This window comes from Planococcus citri, chromosome 1, assembly GCF_950023065.1.
Source record: "Planococcus citri chromosome 1, ihPlaCitr1.1, whole genome shotgun sequence".
NCBI classification, from domain to species: domain Eukaryota; kingdom Metazoa; phylum Arthropoda; class Insecta; order Hemiptera; family Pseudococcidae; genus Planococcus; species Planococcus citri.
In genome coordinates, this window is record NC_088677.1 from 68,541,976 (window position 1) to 68,556,951 (window position 14,976).

At 34.1% G+C, this 14,976-nt stretch overlaps 1 protein-coding gene across 1 annotated transcript in view; it reads left to right on the forward strand.

Moving 5' to 3' along the window:
• The first annotated feature begins 9,464 nt into the window (after positions 1–9,464).
• Positions 9,465–14,976, forward strand: part of LOC135833157 (neuroglobin-like) — a 255,048-nt gene continuing 249,536 nt past the window's right edge. Inside the window, exon 1 of the mRNA XM_065346856.1 lies at positions 9,465–9,803. The gene's annotated coding sequence lies outside the window, so the exon portion shown is untranslated. The remainder of the gene's footprint in view (positions 9,804–14,976) is intronic.

The following is a 14,976-nucleotide window of genomic DNA, read 5'->3' on the forward strand; positions in this document are numbered from 1 at the left end:
ATGGGAAAATTTGGACTTGAATTATTTTTTATTCGAGGTCTCCTCTCCTGCCAAATTACATCATCTAATAAAAGTTCGTGTTGGAAGTCCTCTTTTTGCAGATACCTAATAGTTTATGCTGTTTTTCTGAAATTACGAAAAAAAGTGTTGAGCATTTTTTCAAAATTGTGAAGGTTTTGTTTTTTAATCAAAATTTCGCAAAAAAAAAGTTTTGTTTTTTTCAATTTTTTTTCGATTTCGATCGAAAATTTTAGATTTTCTAATCAACTATTTGCTCTTTCCTTCAGAATATTGAAGTTTTCTTGATTTTTTTTTCAAGGTTTCGTTTGAAATATAAAAATTTTCACTTGAATAATTTTTCATTCTCCTGCCAAATTAAAAAATCCAAATTTCGTATTGGAAGTTCTGCTTTTTTTTCATGTTTTTTTGCCTTAATTAATTACAAAAAAATCTAGTTTTCGTTCCTTTTTTTCGTTCAACAGGCTCTAAAATTTTCCGTCCACTTGTTCAGTTCTGCTTTCACCCAAAATTCCCATTTCTTTCACTCCAATTTGAATACCTATCTACAAAAATTATTTGCCAATAAAATTGCAAAAAAATCCGTTTTTTCAAGTAGAACTTTGAAATTTTTTATGCTAATTGTAAGCTCCGCATTCAGTTTTATTTTTATGGTTCCGAATTTTTGCTCATTTCTTCTGATTTTTATTGAAATGGATTAATATATCGACTTCAATTGACCTGAAAGCCTCCCCTCCCCATCCCACTTGAATGAAACATTTATTAAAATTTTCGCTGAGAGACTTTTTTTTCTTGTCAAAATTATTGAATAGTGTTGGTTTTTCCCATTTCATTTTCCATCAAAATTCAAACTTTTTCATTTGCTTTTACTTTCATGATTTCACATTTTGCTTAATTTCTTCTAGATCTCCTTGAAAATTTAAATGTACCATTCGAATTAATTTCACCCCTAACCCACTTCCTCACGCTTCTCTCAATTTTTTTTTAGGAGTCGTTTTTTAACATTGTTTGTTGATCTGTTCGCTTTTTTCTTTGAAATTTTGTTGATTTTTTTCATGTTTTTTTTTCTCCCAATAACGATAAAAGTATTGACTTGAATAAATGTTGACTCGTTCGGAACCCTCCCCCTCTCCTCACCAGTCCTTTGAAATTGACGGTTTGATAATATCTTAGTTAAAGCCCTAATTGCAAAGCCTTCATTTTCTGCTAAAATCACCGGGAAATTCTGTTTTTTTTTTGCTAAAATTGATTATTTTTTAAAAATGAAACGTCTAAATCAATCTATATTTACATATTTCGTTTCATTTTCAGAATTTTGATTTTTGGTGTATTTTTTTGTGGGTTTTATTGAATGTAAAGGACAAATATTGACTTGAATGTATTTTTGAGAACCCCCTCTTCCTTCTCCCTCTGTCTTTTAAAATTGAAACATTCAAACACTTTCCTGCTGAAAGACTCGTTTTTTTTTCAAGATCTCCTGTAGAAGAATGCTGTGTTTTTTTGTAACCAAATTGTAGAAAAATTCTATTTTTTTAAAAATGCAAATGTACTCGTATTTTTGTTCACAATTTTTAATTCGTTTCAAGTTTTCTCGTTTTCTTTGAGAATACTTCAATTAATCTGGTCTTAAAAAAATACTACTCTGCTCTATAGTCCTGCTTTTGTTCTGCTTGTTTATTGAACAACATTCTTCGTCCAGCAACTTATTTTCTCACGACTTATCAGCTGATTTCAATGTTCACGTTTTTTATTAGTCTATCTACTACTGATTCAAAGCATTGGATGCATTACGAAATTTATATTTTTAATTTGTTACGATACTTGGCTCGTTTTTCTCGTTAGGTGTAACTATGTATTTATCTATCATCAAAATCATCGATTGGAAATTGTATCAAGAAGAAAGCTGATCAATGGATGATTCAACTTGTGTTGTGTTAATTAAGAAATTTATCTCGATTTCTTTATTATTTCTTCATTTAAATGATACGTATTACGATGTATGTTATTTCGACTACAAAGTAGAGAGATTAATTCGGTACAGCACATTCCAAGATTTTTTTCCTCCTTGAGAGTACAATAGGTTTGCATATTTTATCTTGATACCTGGATAAAGATACTTGTACATATGTATTTGGTTAGAATGATATGAAAAATCGTCTCTACGTATGTAGGAAAGATGGCCCAGTAATTGGGTACGTAATGGATGCTCATTTTTTCGCATTATGTTTCCGCAAACTACATAAATATTTATGCATTTTTTTTGGCTTCCATTTTTTGTGAAGAATAAATGAACGTACGAGTATAATAAAGACGATGCAGCGATGTTCAAAATTCACTTTCGACGAAATCATTTCAAATGATGAGTAGGTATAAATTGGTAATGTGCTGTATTCCTTACGATATGTATTTTTTGACCCGTTCTATGTATCTTGGTAGACCTTTCCATGGGCCTTACATTAGCTTATACGATTTGCTGCCTTCGTATTTTTTCAATGTAATCTTATACTTTGTGGTTGTTTTATTCTTGTTCTAGGATTTCAACTTTCTACGTGCTTAGTTTAAATTACTCGTATGTTTCCTCATTTTTGGAGTTATTGCGATATTTCTTCGGCGACGAACTCAACTTACCAGTCTCCGGGTTGTTCAGAAAGTACGTAAATTCTTTATTGTGAATTGATCGTTTTTCTATGTATATTTTATTCAGACTTCAGCATTCTCACGAGCAATTTTTCTCATTAATTGAAATCTAAAATATGTACCCCTATACTCTCTCTTCGTGTTAGAAATTTCGAAATGAATATCTTTATCATCGACAAAATTTTGAACTTCGAACCCAGCAAAATGATCAACCTGTCCAATCGAATTATTCATCTCAGTTTTTTTCAATTCCAGTCGGTTTTCAACATTAATATGGACACTCGACAGGATAAAATTCACCGTGCTCTTCCGTCGTATCGTGGTTCGCAATTCGCATTCGTAGCCAAAGTTACGGTTCGATTACGATTAAATTGAACGCAACGATAAACCTTTTTTAATATATTTTTTCGCTTCGTTCGTTCGTCTCTGGTGGGGAAAAAATAAAATGAAATAAAAAAGAGGAAAACCTAACGGGAGAAACAACAGCAGGGTGGCTAAAAAAGTAAACGCGCGAATTAACAAGCGGAAAAAATTGCACCGAAGGTTGCCTTATACCTCGCCAAATTGCAGTTGACTTTCGCCCATTACAGAGTTGGGTAGGTAATTAAAACAACACGACGAGGAAGAGGGACGATAAATTTATCAAAAACCGATTGCGTCGGTTCGATTAATTAAGCCGCGTAGAAGCTATTCCCTTTTATACGTAGGTACCCGAATTCATAAACGTAATTGGGGTTGACCAGCGGATCAGCTGAGGGAAAGGGGAATAGTGATGGGGGAAATTGCATCGTGTTTGGTGTTTCTATGTATATTGGTACATTCGCTTTGGTTGGAATGGAAAGCGAAGTGCATCGATGCATCGTTGTTGCGAATTATTTTATGTGGATCGGCATTGGTGAGTAGGTAAAGGTGTGTGGGTGAGTTTTTAGGTTCATGTAGGCCACTGTAGCGGTAATGAAATTAAGATTGCTCGTAAACAAGAAGGAAAATGGTTCGTTGAATGGAGAAAAGAGGGATTGTGAGAGAAGAATGTTCAAGGTATCCCAATTTAGTTCAGCGAGGTAGCCAACTTCAGATAACTGGACAGTGAATTTTTTAATGGACCTAAATATGTATTTGTATAATACAATTTTCAATGACTAAAAATCAGTTATTAAGCTCCAATCGAAAGTTGGTACGATTGAAAATTTGAAAAAAATCGTATGGTTTTAATACTCGGTCATCTTTGATTTTATAGGAACTTTAATATTGAGAACACTCTAAATCATCGCAGATCGCAGATTATTGTTGTTCCTTTTTTTTTTTTGGGTGAAAAAATTACGGAATTTGAGATTTTATTTTGTTTGACAGCTCACAGGTAGATGAAGTACAATTGAAAAAAAATTAATAAAAAAATAGTTTGTTGGTTCAAATTATTTTGTCGTATTGGTTGTTTTAAATAATTTGTAATTTTTTCAATTTTCGTAGTTCCAAACTCTGAATCTTTTCATTCGTTTCAGGTGTAAATTTTAAACTGATTAATTTTTTCCATCTTCAAAGTTCCAAACTTGAAATTTGAAGTTTGTTTTTGTTTTGTTTAAGCTATTTATTTTTCATGTGAGTGAGTATTACTCGACTAATCGTTCATTTGTTGAAATTTTGAATTTAGGTATGAATTTTTTTAAGCTTCAAAAAACGAAAACGATTTAAAAAATTCAAGGATACGAATCTTTGAAAATTGAAAAAACCATCAACACTAACCAACAACAAAAACGAAACAAAGACTACAACAAGACGATTGGTTCATAATGATGAAATAATCGTTCAAATTGGATCGTTTTAAAAATGGTTGGTTGCAAATTCCTTTATGAAAGACGAAGTCTTTTGTGATTTTTTGAAGCTAAAAAATTTGAACTTGAATCCGATAATGTGTAGCGTCTGTGTTAATTTGTTCGTGTAATTTACTTTAACAGTGAGTAGGTACTGAATGATTTTAATTTTGATTTTTATCGTTTTTCTGTTACAGGGTATGTCACGTATGTGAGTTTCCATAACAAGTATTGGGGATATTGGTTCTATCTAACGGAATAAGCTCGACGTTGATCGTAACGTAAAACCTATATTTTGATAGCCATTTTATGCTTTCGTTTAATTGGTAATTTAGTATGTACTTATAGAATCGAAAGTGATGGTGCTTTGATACTTCGAGCCCTGTTGCTTTGCGTTGCTTTTTGAGCTATATTCTTTTACCTTGTTCTAACTTATAAATGAAGCAGCGCTAATCTTGTTTTTTAAAAGTAGTCCTGCGGTAGTTTTAATATTTTTAATGATCATCAAAACTGAAACTTCGATGCTTGAAAAGTATTATGTACGTACTACGTAGTATCATAGGTACCTACTCGCTTTGAGAAGTCAACTACTTTTTGAATCGTAATTGCTAGAAGTGAAAAAATTGAGATTTTAATCGTGTGAGAATTTTTTTTTGAAAAGAAAAAATACCTTCAGATTTGCTCGAGCAGTTTTTTGAAGTAAATATCGATGAATTCCAGCTCTATTTTGCGTAAGATGTTACGAAAAATCGATGAAAATCTTGCATTGTTAGTGCCTTGTTGTCGAAGAAGCCTCTTAATTTTTTTAAACACCTGTCTGAGTCTTTCGTGTTGCTGAGGCATGTTTACGTACTCGTATTTGTTCACTTTGAAACTATAGTGTTATTAAATTGCTCTTGGGCTTATCTGAATTCAGGGCGTGATCGTAGCTCCACACAGATTCGGATACTCAATATGTCGGATGATAATTCTCGCTGGGAATAGAATTTCCAGAGAATTTTGATCTCTAAACTTATATTTATTTGTATTCATGTATTGAACAGATTCTGTTCGTGAATATTCTGGTGATTTGATATAGAGAAAGCTGAACATTTTCGGGAAATGAGCTATTTTGTCAGTGGTAACCTATTTTTTTTTCTTCTAGTTGCGAGAATAATTTTTTTTTTTACAAAATGAACGAACATATAATTTTCCTTGGAATTTTGTTTCTTAAATGCTAGGTAATTGGGAAATTATACTGAAAAATTTCCAGCTCTGCACAGCTCAGTTTTATGCCCCAAAAGTATCCTACTCCCGATTCCCTTCCAGCCTGCAATTTTTATTCATTTTTTCATTTATTTGAAAATCTTTGTATTGATAAGAATGAAGTAGATACTGCTGAGGGTTCAGTAAGATATGAATTGCTCTTATTGTTGTTGAAAAAGATTTCGAATGAGCTAATTTTCTTTTTTGTAATTTTTTTTTTTATTATAGATTAGATACTTATACTTGATTGGTGAACTTCCCAAAGTTATTGGAATTTGAAATGTTGGAATTTTGCCCTCCCCAAAAATACTGTTTTCGAGGTGCACAAATGCTTGATAAGAGACAATTACTCTTCCCTCCCTCCCGGTAATGTTTGAAACGTGATCGAATGTACGTATTTTTTCTACAAATTCCGTCATAGGTATTTTCGAATTTGTCGAATTCGCAATTGAATAATTATCTTAATTCAAATGCTCATCTTGAATTTCGACTTTGAGAACATTTTAATCAGTGCTGTCTTCATGTTACCAAAGAAAAAAACAATTTTCTTCCGAATTTCATTTCCGCAACACTTGAGTATTTCTCTAATGAACAAAAAAAATTCCAAATTTTTTAATTTGTTTTTATTCCAAGATTTTATTGATGAACCAAGTGTCGAGTACTCTGGCAGAGCAGGCATCTCGATGTTCGCTTTCGACAGCGTCGTCGAAGTCACGTGGTAATAATCTCGAATCGTACTATATGAATTTTTCATCTGAACAGGTGGCTGCTCCGGGTGTTCTTCTGCCTTCCTCTTGATTCGGTGTATAATGATAAGTGATAACATAACCTCTAAAGAACATTCTTCGTGATTCGAAGAGTAGTGTAAGCACTTGAGCAGTGACCGGTATCGTTATACGTATTTTCTGAAGCAGCTGCTTATTTTTTATACAAATAAAAAAATCGAAAAGTTTCAGGAAATTTAACAGCTGCTGTACAATTGATAATTGATCGTTTTTAATTCAGAGTGACTCTTTTTTGAAGATTCTAATTTGTTCACTCCAAATAGCCAAATCAAGTTAATTTCAACTAGAAAAATGAGACTCTGAAAACTCCAGCTCGAAAGATTGATTTTAATTCGTGTCCCACTGATCCCATAATTAACATAGGTACGGAAGCATGGTATCCAAAAAATTTTAATATCTACTTTAAATACTTGAAATATTTGTGTACATGTTCCACTGTAAGATGCATTTTGAATCCAGAAGGATGTTTTTGAATGACTGTGAGAGCTGAAGATTCCTCAAAATTAGGAGAGGAAAGGGCCCCTCTCCTAATTCTGAAAGAATCTCTAGTTCTCTTGTAAAAATCCTCACGGCTTACGTGTTAAAAAACTGTTTTTACCCTTAATTCTTTATATTGACCTTTGTGAAAAAAGGACCCTTGGGCACTGTTCTTTTTTTGATGACTGAGGGAGCTGAAGATTCCTCAAAATTAGGAGAGGAAAGGGCCCCTCTCCTAATTCTGAAAGAATCTCTAGTTCTATTGTAAAAATCCTCACGGCTTACGTGTTAATGAACTGTGTTTACCATAATTCTCTATATTGACCTTCGTGAAAAACAAGATCCTTGGGCACTGATTAAAATCGAGTTTTTGAGCTGCATTTTCAGGACATCATTTTTTTAAAATCAAAATGAATCAATTTAGCCATTAGGAGCGATTTTCAAAAAAAATTCCCTATTTATCTTGAAGTTCTATGGAATGGATAATCGATGCTAGGACTAATCGCCCCGCCCCCCCATTTTTTCCATATGAGTTTGAAAAAATTCGAAGAAAGTTCATTGAAGTTTTCTTGACCAGTTACACCTCCTGACATGTTGTACATAGGTAGATGGAAGGGGCGAGGTTTCTCTAATTTGTCTCGAATCATTGAGGGAAAATATTCCTCATGTTTGACGTGAGAAATTCATCTGCTACTTCGAGAATAGACCACCTGCTCATTCTGTGTTGCGATTCCACGTTTTGATAAAAAATCACGAAAATACGCAAATGAAAGAATACATATCCCAAATATCATAAAATACCGAAGTGCCGAACAAATCAGATGTTGATATGTAAACTTGTTAAGGAGAAGCACACGTAGACAGAATAGACTCGACTAGGTTTATTTGTATTTTATTTACACGTATTTTTTTAAAACCTTATCGCATTGCCAATTTCTAGGAATTGAAGGAAACCACATTTCGTCTTTTGTCAACCTCGCCCGGCAGCGCAGTAGGAGTAATAACTCCGCTCCTCCTGCCTTATTTCGTGTTTAGTTTAGAGATAAGAAGAATTCCGAGAACTCTTGATGGTATTATTCAAAAATACGTATAATTACCTAATCTGTTTTCTCAACAGAAAAAAGTATGAAAGAAGTTGATTCTTATTTTTGAATGTACGTATTATACCTACATAAGCTTTCTCAGAAAATGAAGGCCGGGGCAAATTGCCCCATTAGCCCTCCCCCTATCTACAGCCCTGGCAACTTGTCGATCTAAATTCTGCAAACTGGGACACCCTGTATGCACGAAACAGCGCATTGTATTGTACATTAGAAAATATAGGTGAAACAAAACGCTCGTTGCGAAGGTCCCCGAACGAGGGGATCGAAGGGAGTCGTAGATGGCAACGTAGAGTATACGTTTAGTGGTATATGTAGGTAAACCCATGTATAATAGAGTACCTACGTGTGTCGAAGAGAGACACAACGATGAAGAGGGCGATGATATGTACCGAACGTACGGTAAACAAGAATCACGTTCTGTTTTACGATCGTCGTAGTCGTCAACTTCGTGTCTCCGAGCAAAAAAAAAAGGGGTAGCAGGAAAGAAAAAACCGCGTACTAAGAACCACACAGTGGCAAAGCAAATCGACGGTAATTTTTTTTTTCACTTAGTTTTGGTAAATTGTTTGAAAGTATATGTATAGGATGGCAAACGTCGCAGCTGAGTAGAAGAAAATGGGCACATATAAGCCGAGGATATAGAAAAATAATTTGGACGGCCGATGATCACGTTGATGGGTACGTTTATGGAACTGGGTATTCGGATTTAGCCCCAAAGTGGTATTGTACATGAATGAATGAACGAAAGAAAGAAAAAGAAACAAGCCTGTGCGATGCCATGCTGCCGAAGTACATACACACGAAAACCCTCGAGAGAAATTGGTTTTCCAAAAAGGATAAATGCGTAGAGTAAGAAGGGAGCTGGAGAAAAATGGAAGTTTTTGGAAAGGCAGCTTTAAGAGAAGAGTAGAGCTTTCGCATAGAAAAGCTATACACCTTTATCGGCTTTAAAACGTCGACGAAAAGTAGTTCATTTGGTGGTAGTATGTGTGTATGTGAGATAGTTTTTCAGTTTCTGCTTTTTCTTGTGTAGGTACACACTGGTGGTATAGAGCGATGTTGTTTCGCTGGCTCGCGACGACGACGACGATGATGTCGACGTATAAAAGTGAAAGAGACGAGTAAGGTGGCTCGGCTGTGTTTTTTTTTTTTTTTTTACTTTCCTACCCTCGCTATTATTATTTTTTATCATTATTATGATTATCATTTTGTGAAAGGCTTATGTTTATGATGCGAGATATGCTTATCCGTTACACACTATATCGACCGGATAAAAATGGTTAAGTGGGCACTACTGCTGACGACGATGAGAATGGCTATAAGCGCTTGCGCCACGCCGCCGAGTATAGGTAGAAAGTTTTTTGCATTATTCGTCAAAGCTTTTAAAAGCTTTTCGAGTATTTCGCGGCGGCCGCTGAATACGTTACTTGTTCTCTAGCGTGCGTTTCGTTTGGCGGGGTTTTTTTGTTGCTCTTCCTACTACTACTGTGTCTCTCTTGTTAGCCGAGACGATATCGTGTGCTGCGATTTTTTTTCACATTTATTTTGGCTGTTTTTTTTTACGTGTATTTTGGCGGCTAATTCGCGAGTGTTCGCGTCGTACACGTTTTTTTCGTGCGTGGTGTTCGTATTTTGAATTTGAAAAATTACGCGGTTTGTGGCGAGTGTTTGTTTTGTTTTTTTTTGTGTGATTTTTACGTTTCGTATTGTTGTTAATTGATCAGATGAAGGTTTGATGTAGTTTTTTTTCATATTCTATATAGTTTTAATAGGTGGTGAGAGTAGGGAGGCGTTGGAGTAACAGATTTCACGTACTTGGATGATATGAAAAGTCGTCGATTGAAAGAGGAGACTTTTTTGAAATTTAATCAGGTGTTTGAATGACTGAGGTGATGAAACGGATAAATTTCTAGAATACAGTTTGAAATGATGAGTAAATTCAAATCTGAGAATATTCGGGAGTAATAAATATTTCTAACACAGGAGATAGATTGAATTATCGTGCAATTATTTTGGCCTTTGATTTTATTTTGAGAAATTATTTTCTTTTGATTTACATTTTTGAGCCAAGTATAAAATACAACTTTGTGGATTTTTTTCGTGTTTTTGGTTCACGTGTTTGTCTCTGTAGTTATCTCAACTTGATATAGGTCCGGTGAGGCCTGATAGTCTTATAAACTTGTGCATTTGACAAAATGCTGCTGGAAATCGGAAAAATTCTGAAAAAAATCGAGCATTGGATTCACGTGGCCTACATCTTTTGTCGACAATTTATTGAAAATTGCTTTCAAATTCTGTTTTGTTGAAAAGATGAATGAAATTTTTTAAAATACTAGACGTAGAGCATTTTTTTTTGGTAAAATAAAATATGAAAATTTTTACAAAAATTTGAGAATGTGTTTCTGCGTAGCGAGAAATGATTTAGAATATTGAAAACACTATTCCTGTGTAAACTTCTTGCAATTTATTCGCAGACACTCTGCTGAACTAGAAAATGATTTAGAGCCGGAACAAGGTGTTCAACAGCTCTGCTTATCCGGCTCCAATTGCCAAAAATTCGTGATTTTTTTGACAGAAATGTCAAAAGTCATGCGTTTTTGGTCACCAAAGTACGTGGTTAATATTTCTCTTCGTTTTTCAGAACTGGAAAATTTTTTTTTTTCACTGTTCTCTTCGAAAGTATGTAAAATTTTGACTTGAATGAATTTTGATTCTGCAATTCCTCCCCCCCCCCGGTCGGCATCCCCACTCTTCGCTTTTCACTTGAAACATACGAAAAATTTTCCTGCTCGAAGTGTTACTTTTTTGCTAAAATTGCAACTAAAAAAAAGTCCTTTCTTTAATAATTTTTTCAATCAAACTTCAAGATTTCCTTTATTCAAATTTTCTCTAGTTTTCTTGAAAAATAGAAAAAAAATTCTCTTGGATAAATGTTAATTTTTCTTCTCCTTTTCATCCTAAAATTGATACATTTGAGAAAAAATTCTGCTTTTTGTCCAGCTCATCGGTAGATTTGTTCCTTGAGGGATGTATTTTATTGAGTTTTGGATGAGAGAAAATATCCGCTCTAAAGCTGAGTATATTCTAGATGGACGATGAGAATTGAATTTTGTGAAAAGGGATTTGAAAATATTGTATTATGAAAACAAATTGAAATCTTGGAAATTTTTCAAACACTGTAAAAGTCTTGAAATATGGAAACATAACGTAGAATGTGGTTCAAGTGTTGAAAAAGTCTGGTGCATATTTTTTATTTCAAAATCATTTTTCCCATCGATTTGTACTTTTGTTGTTTGCTGGCTTTTTTTTGTCGTCTAATTCTTGAACAGTTCTTTTTTTTTTGAAAAAGAAAAACATTTTTTGTGCTACCTATGTTGTCCCTTGATTAATAATCATTTTATTGGTATGGCGCTGTTTTTTCATAATTATACATAGCTTTTCAGTGTTGAAATGTTGAAACAAGTAATTTTTTTCAGGTTTAATACGATGAACTGAAGTTTGGAAGTTCTCAAATATTTCAAATACGTAGAAAAATGACAATTCTCGTTAAAAACCTCAAATTATTGCAAATTTCAAAGTGAAAATGTTGAAAGTGCGTTTGAAAAATTGAGCATTTTGTCTCATTATTGGTTGATTGTAAAAAAAATCATTTTTGTAAAATTTGTGCAACTTTTCAAAATGAGAGTACCCATTTTTAGTAATTTACTCGAAAAAATTCGAAATATCGCGTGAAAATTATAATTTCCCCCTGCACCCCCCTTTTAACCAACCGTCCATTACATTATGTAAAATGAACGGAAAAAAATCAACGAATACTTGATTTTTATCGTGTGAAAAAAAGCAAAGCTCCGCGAATTTCGTGGTTTTTCGTGCTTAGTGCGAATTAATCAAACCCAAAGAGACAAACGATGTTTTTCACGTGAAGTGTACAGTTGATTTCTCATTTGTATTCTCTTCTCTTCGGTGTGTGACGTGCCATTTTTCAAATCAAGGTCGAGCAAATCGGTCTGTTAATTGGCTGGCATTTATTTTAGGTCTCGTAGAAAATGATTGCGAAGTTGAGAAAAAAAACCGTTGCAAGAATGAGGTTGATTATTAATTGAAATGTGTGACATGATAAATAATTGTACCAAAATAGTATGGTTTGGGAAACACTGATAACTGCTGAATTGTTGTGGAATTCTGAAAATTGTTGCAGATTTATTGCAAAAAGTTGTCAGATTTTGGTGTTTTGAAATGATGTGTTTTTTTTTCAATTAATATTTTATACGATGTATTTTTCACCTGTTTGTAGACGCTTCTGGTGTTGGATTCGATTTTTTATGATTTGTGGTTTCTTTTCTAAGTTTAATTTATGGTATTATGTAGATATATAATAATGGGGTTTTATTTTTCAAGATCTCATTTTGATTTTTTTCGATTTCTTTCTGACTAATGTTTGAAATTTGAATAGAAATCTCATTTGAATCACATTTTTTGTTTCTGTTCGAATTTTTCATTCTCCATCCCGATCGAATCGATTAATCAATGGGTAATTGATTGATTTATTTTTCACACGTAATATTCAATTATTCATGTTATCGATGAATTTTTTCCTATGCTCCAGAATAATAGGGCATATCTCGAGCTGTAAGAATTGCCCCTTCAATAACAATCGTCCGAGTACATATTATGAAGTCAAACATGTTGCCTATCTTCTCGTACAGAAGGGAGCAAAAAAATAGGAAATGACATCTTCAACGTGGTATGAAGCAACGCACCTTAGAGCGTGCTTTGCTTTTTTTCGAAACAAATTACTGGTTACGAAAACGATCGAAGCTTCTGGATTATTTCACAAATTGCTGGCTATCAAAGTGATCGAAGCTTCTGGATAGTTTCACATATTGCTGGCTGCGAATACCTCTGTTCCTTAGTGACAGATTTTGATTTCGTTCTTTTGTAAATTTGTTAGTGACGTGGATGTGGAAATAATTTTAATTCGACGAATATTTGACGCGTTCTTTAGTTTTATGCGTATTTTGCATTATTTAATGAAACGAACCACGCGTTGAGTAAGTAATTAATTCGTTAGTATTTGGTAAATGGATCGTATTTGTGATACATCGATCGCCTTGTTAGAGTCGAGATGAAAGGAACTCTGATGTTCGCGTATTTTCGTCCAAAATATAAGTAAGGTAGATCAATTTCAATTTTATAATCATTTAGCCGTTTGATAATACGTAATTATGCGAATCATCCTTTAATCAATTTCACGTTTTCTGTATGGCTGGAATTGGGAAAATGTCGTAATCTGAGATTACTGTGTTGATTTCGCCTGCTCGTGTCGAAATCGATATTTTTCTGCGTGATTTTCCAGCACTCGTGGTTGGAAATTTAATCCGTTCGGTTCGCTGTTGTGTATATTATTCGGTTGTATATTTCGAAGAAAAATATTCGCTAATTATAATCCTTCGTCGAAATACGATGAAATGGAAAATTCCACCACGCGGTAACGTAAGCTACTTTCTTTGTTGCAATACCCCCCATCCATAGCGAAGTATTTACGTTTTGGAATTAGAGAGAGATAGAGCGAGAGAGCGTACATCTGTGAAGTGTATTTGTACCTACTACGTAATGACTGAGTAAAGGTATACGATGCTGCTTATACTCGTAGGTACGTAGTACCTCTGTAGAGTGTGTAGGTATTTTGGTTATATAAACCTCCTAAACGAAGCGGGTAATTTTACGAAAAGGTTGTAATTAACGAGGGAATCAAGTAGCTTTTTGTTACCGGATACGATACAGCAGACAAAGATGGCGCGAAAATGTAACAGAGAGAGGGAAAGCAAAGGCTACAGACGAGTATACGTATAGCTCTATATGCGTGCGTATAGGTGCATGAGCTTTTATAATATCATCAGTCCGTGTTAACTTTTAGGTACATATACGTGTATTTCGTGGTTACACGGTGGAAATTTGTTAATGTTTCCTAAAGTACCTACCTCTACCTGTACTACGAGTAGTCGTAAGTATGGTATAGGTGCCCAGACTGAACTCAGCCCCCGCGTCATCGATGACGCCGAAGAGGGATTTTTTTCCCCTTTGCGAAATTAGGCCTTTTATATTCTATTAAATGTACGGTCGTTTGATGGGTTTTATGGGTTCGTTAGGCGTATTAAAAGATACAAGATCCCAAGTTTATGTTTCCACAGTATACGTACTTGTAGATACGTTCGCGAGAGAGGTAGTTTGGTTGTGTTATGTTTTGATGTTTACTCGAGTTAATGGTTACTAACCTTTCTTCGCCTCCTCTTTGGTAACTTATTCAAGGAATGATGACTCGCAGCGATGTTTTTTTAAATGGAAATGTACACGTGGAGGCGAGGAAAGGAGAGCTGAGCTCTCGATGACATTTTTATTAGACTTTTTTTTTAAACTTGGAAAAGTCTATTCGAATGAGAAGAGTGCTTGCCCCAACGTGACTTGTTGGGGAAGGGGATTCACAATCTGAAAAATTTGACTCCGAAGCTGACGGAGATATTACCATGGGATATGGTCGTCTCATTTTATGTATTTACTAGGGGGCTCCGCCCCCTGGCTGTTTCGCAGCCCAATCTCCATACTCGTTCCTCGGGCTAAGTCCTCGTGTAATTGACTATTAGATACGCATATAATTATGTATCAGGGAACGGAGTTGATTATTAGAAAAATATTTTGATTTTAGTTTTGTTTTTTGTTTTTGTTTGTTTGTTGGGAAAACCAACGTAATAATGCAAATAGAGAACGAACTAGGTTTTGTGTGAATTAAATCCAAAGAATCTGAATCCAAAGAAAAAAATATTTGTTAGGTTTGATAATATTCTTCATGTGATATTTTTAATCATTTGAAAATTATCTAGATGTATGTACCACAAAAAAAAGTAC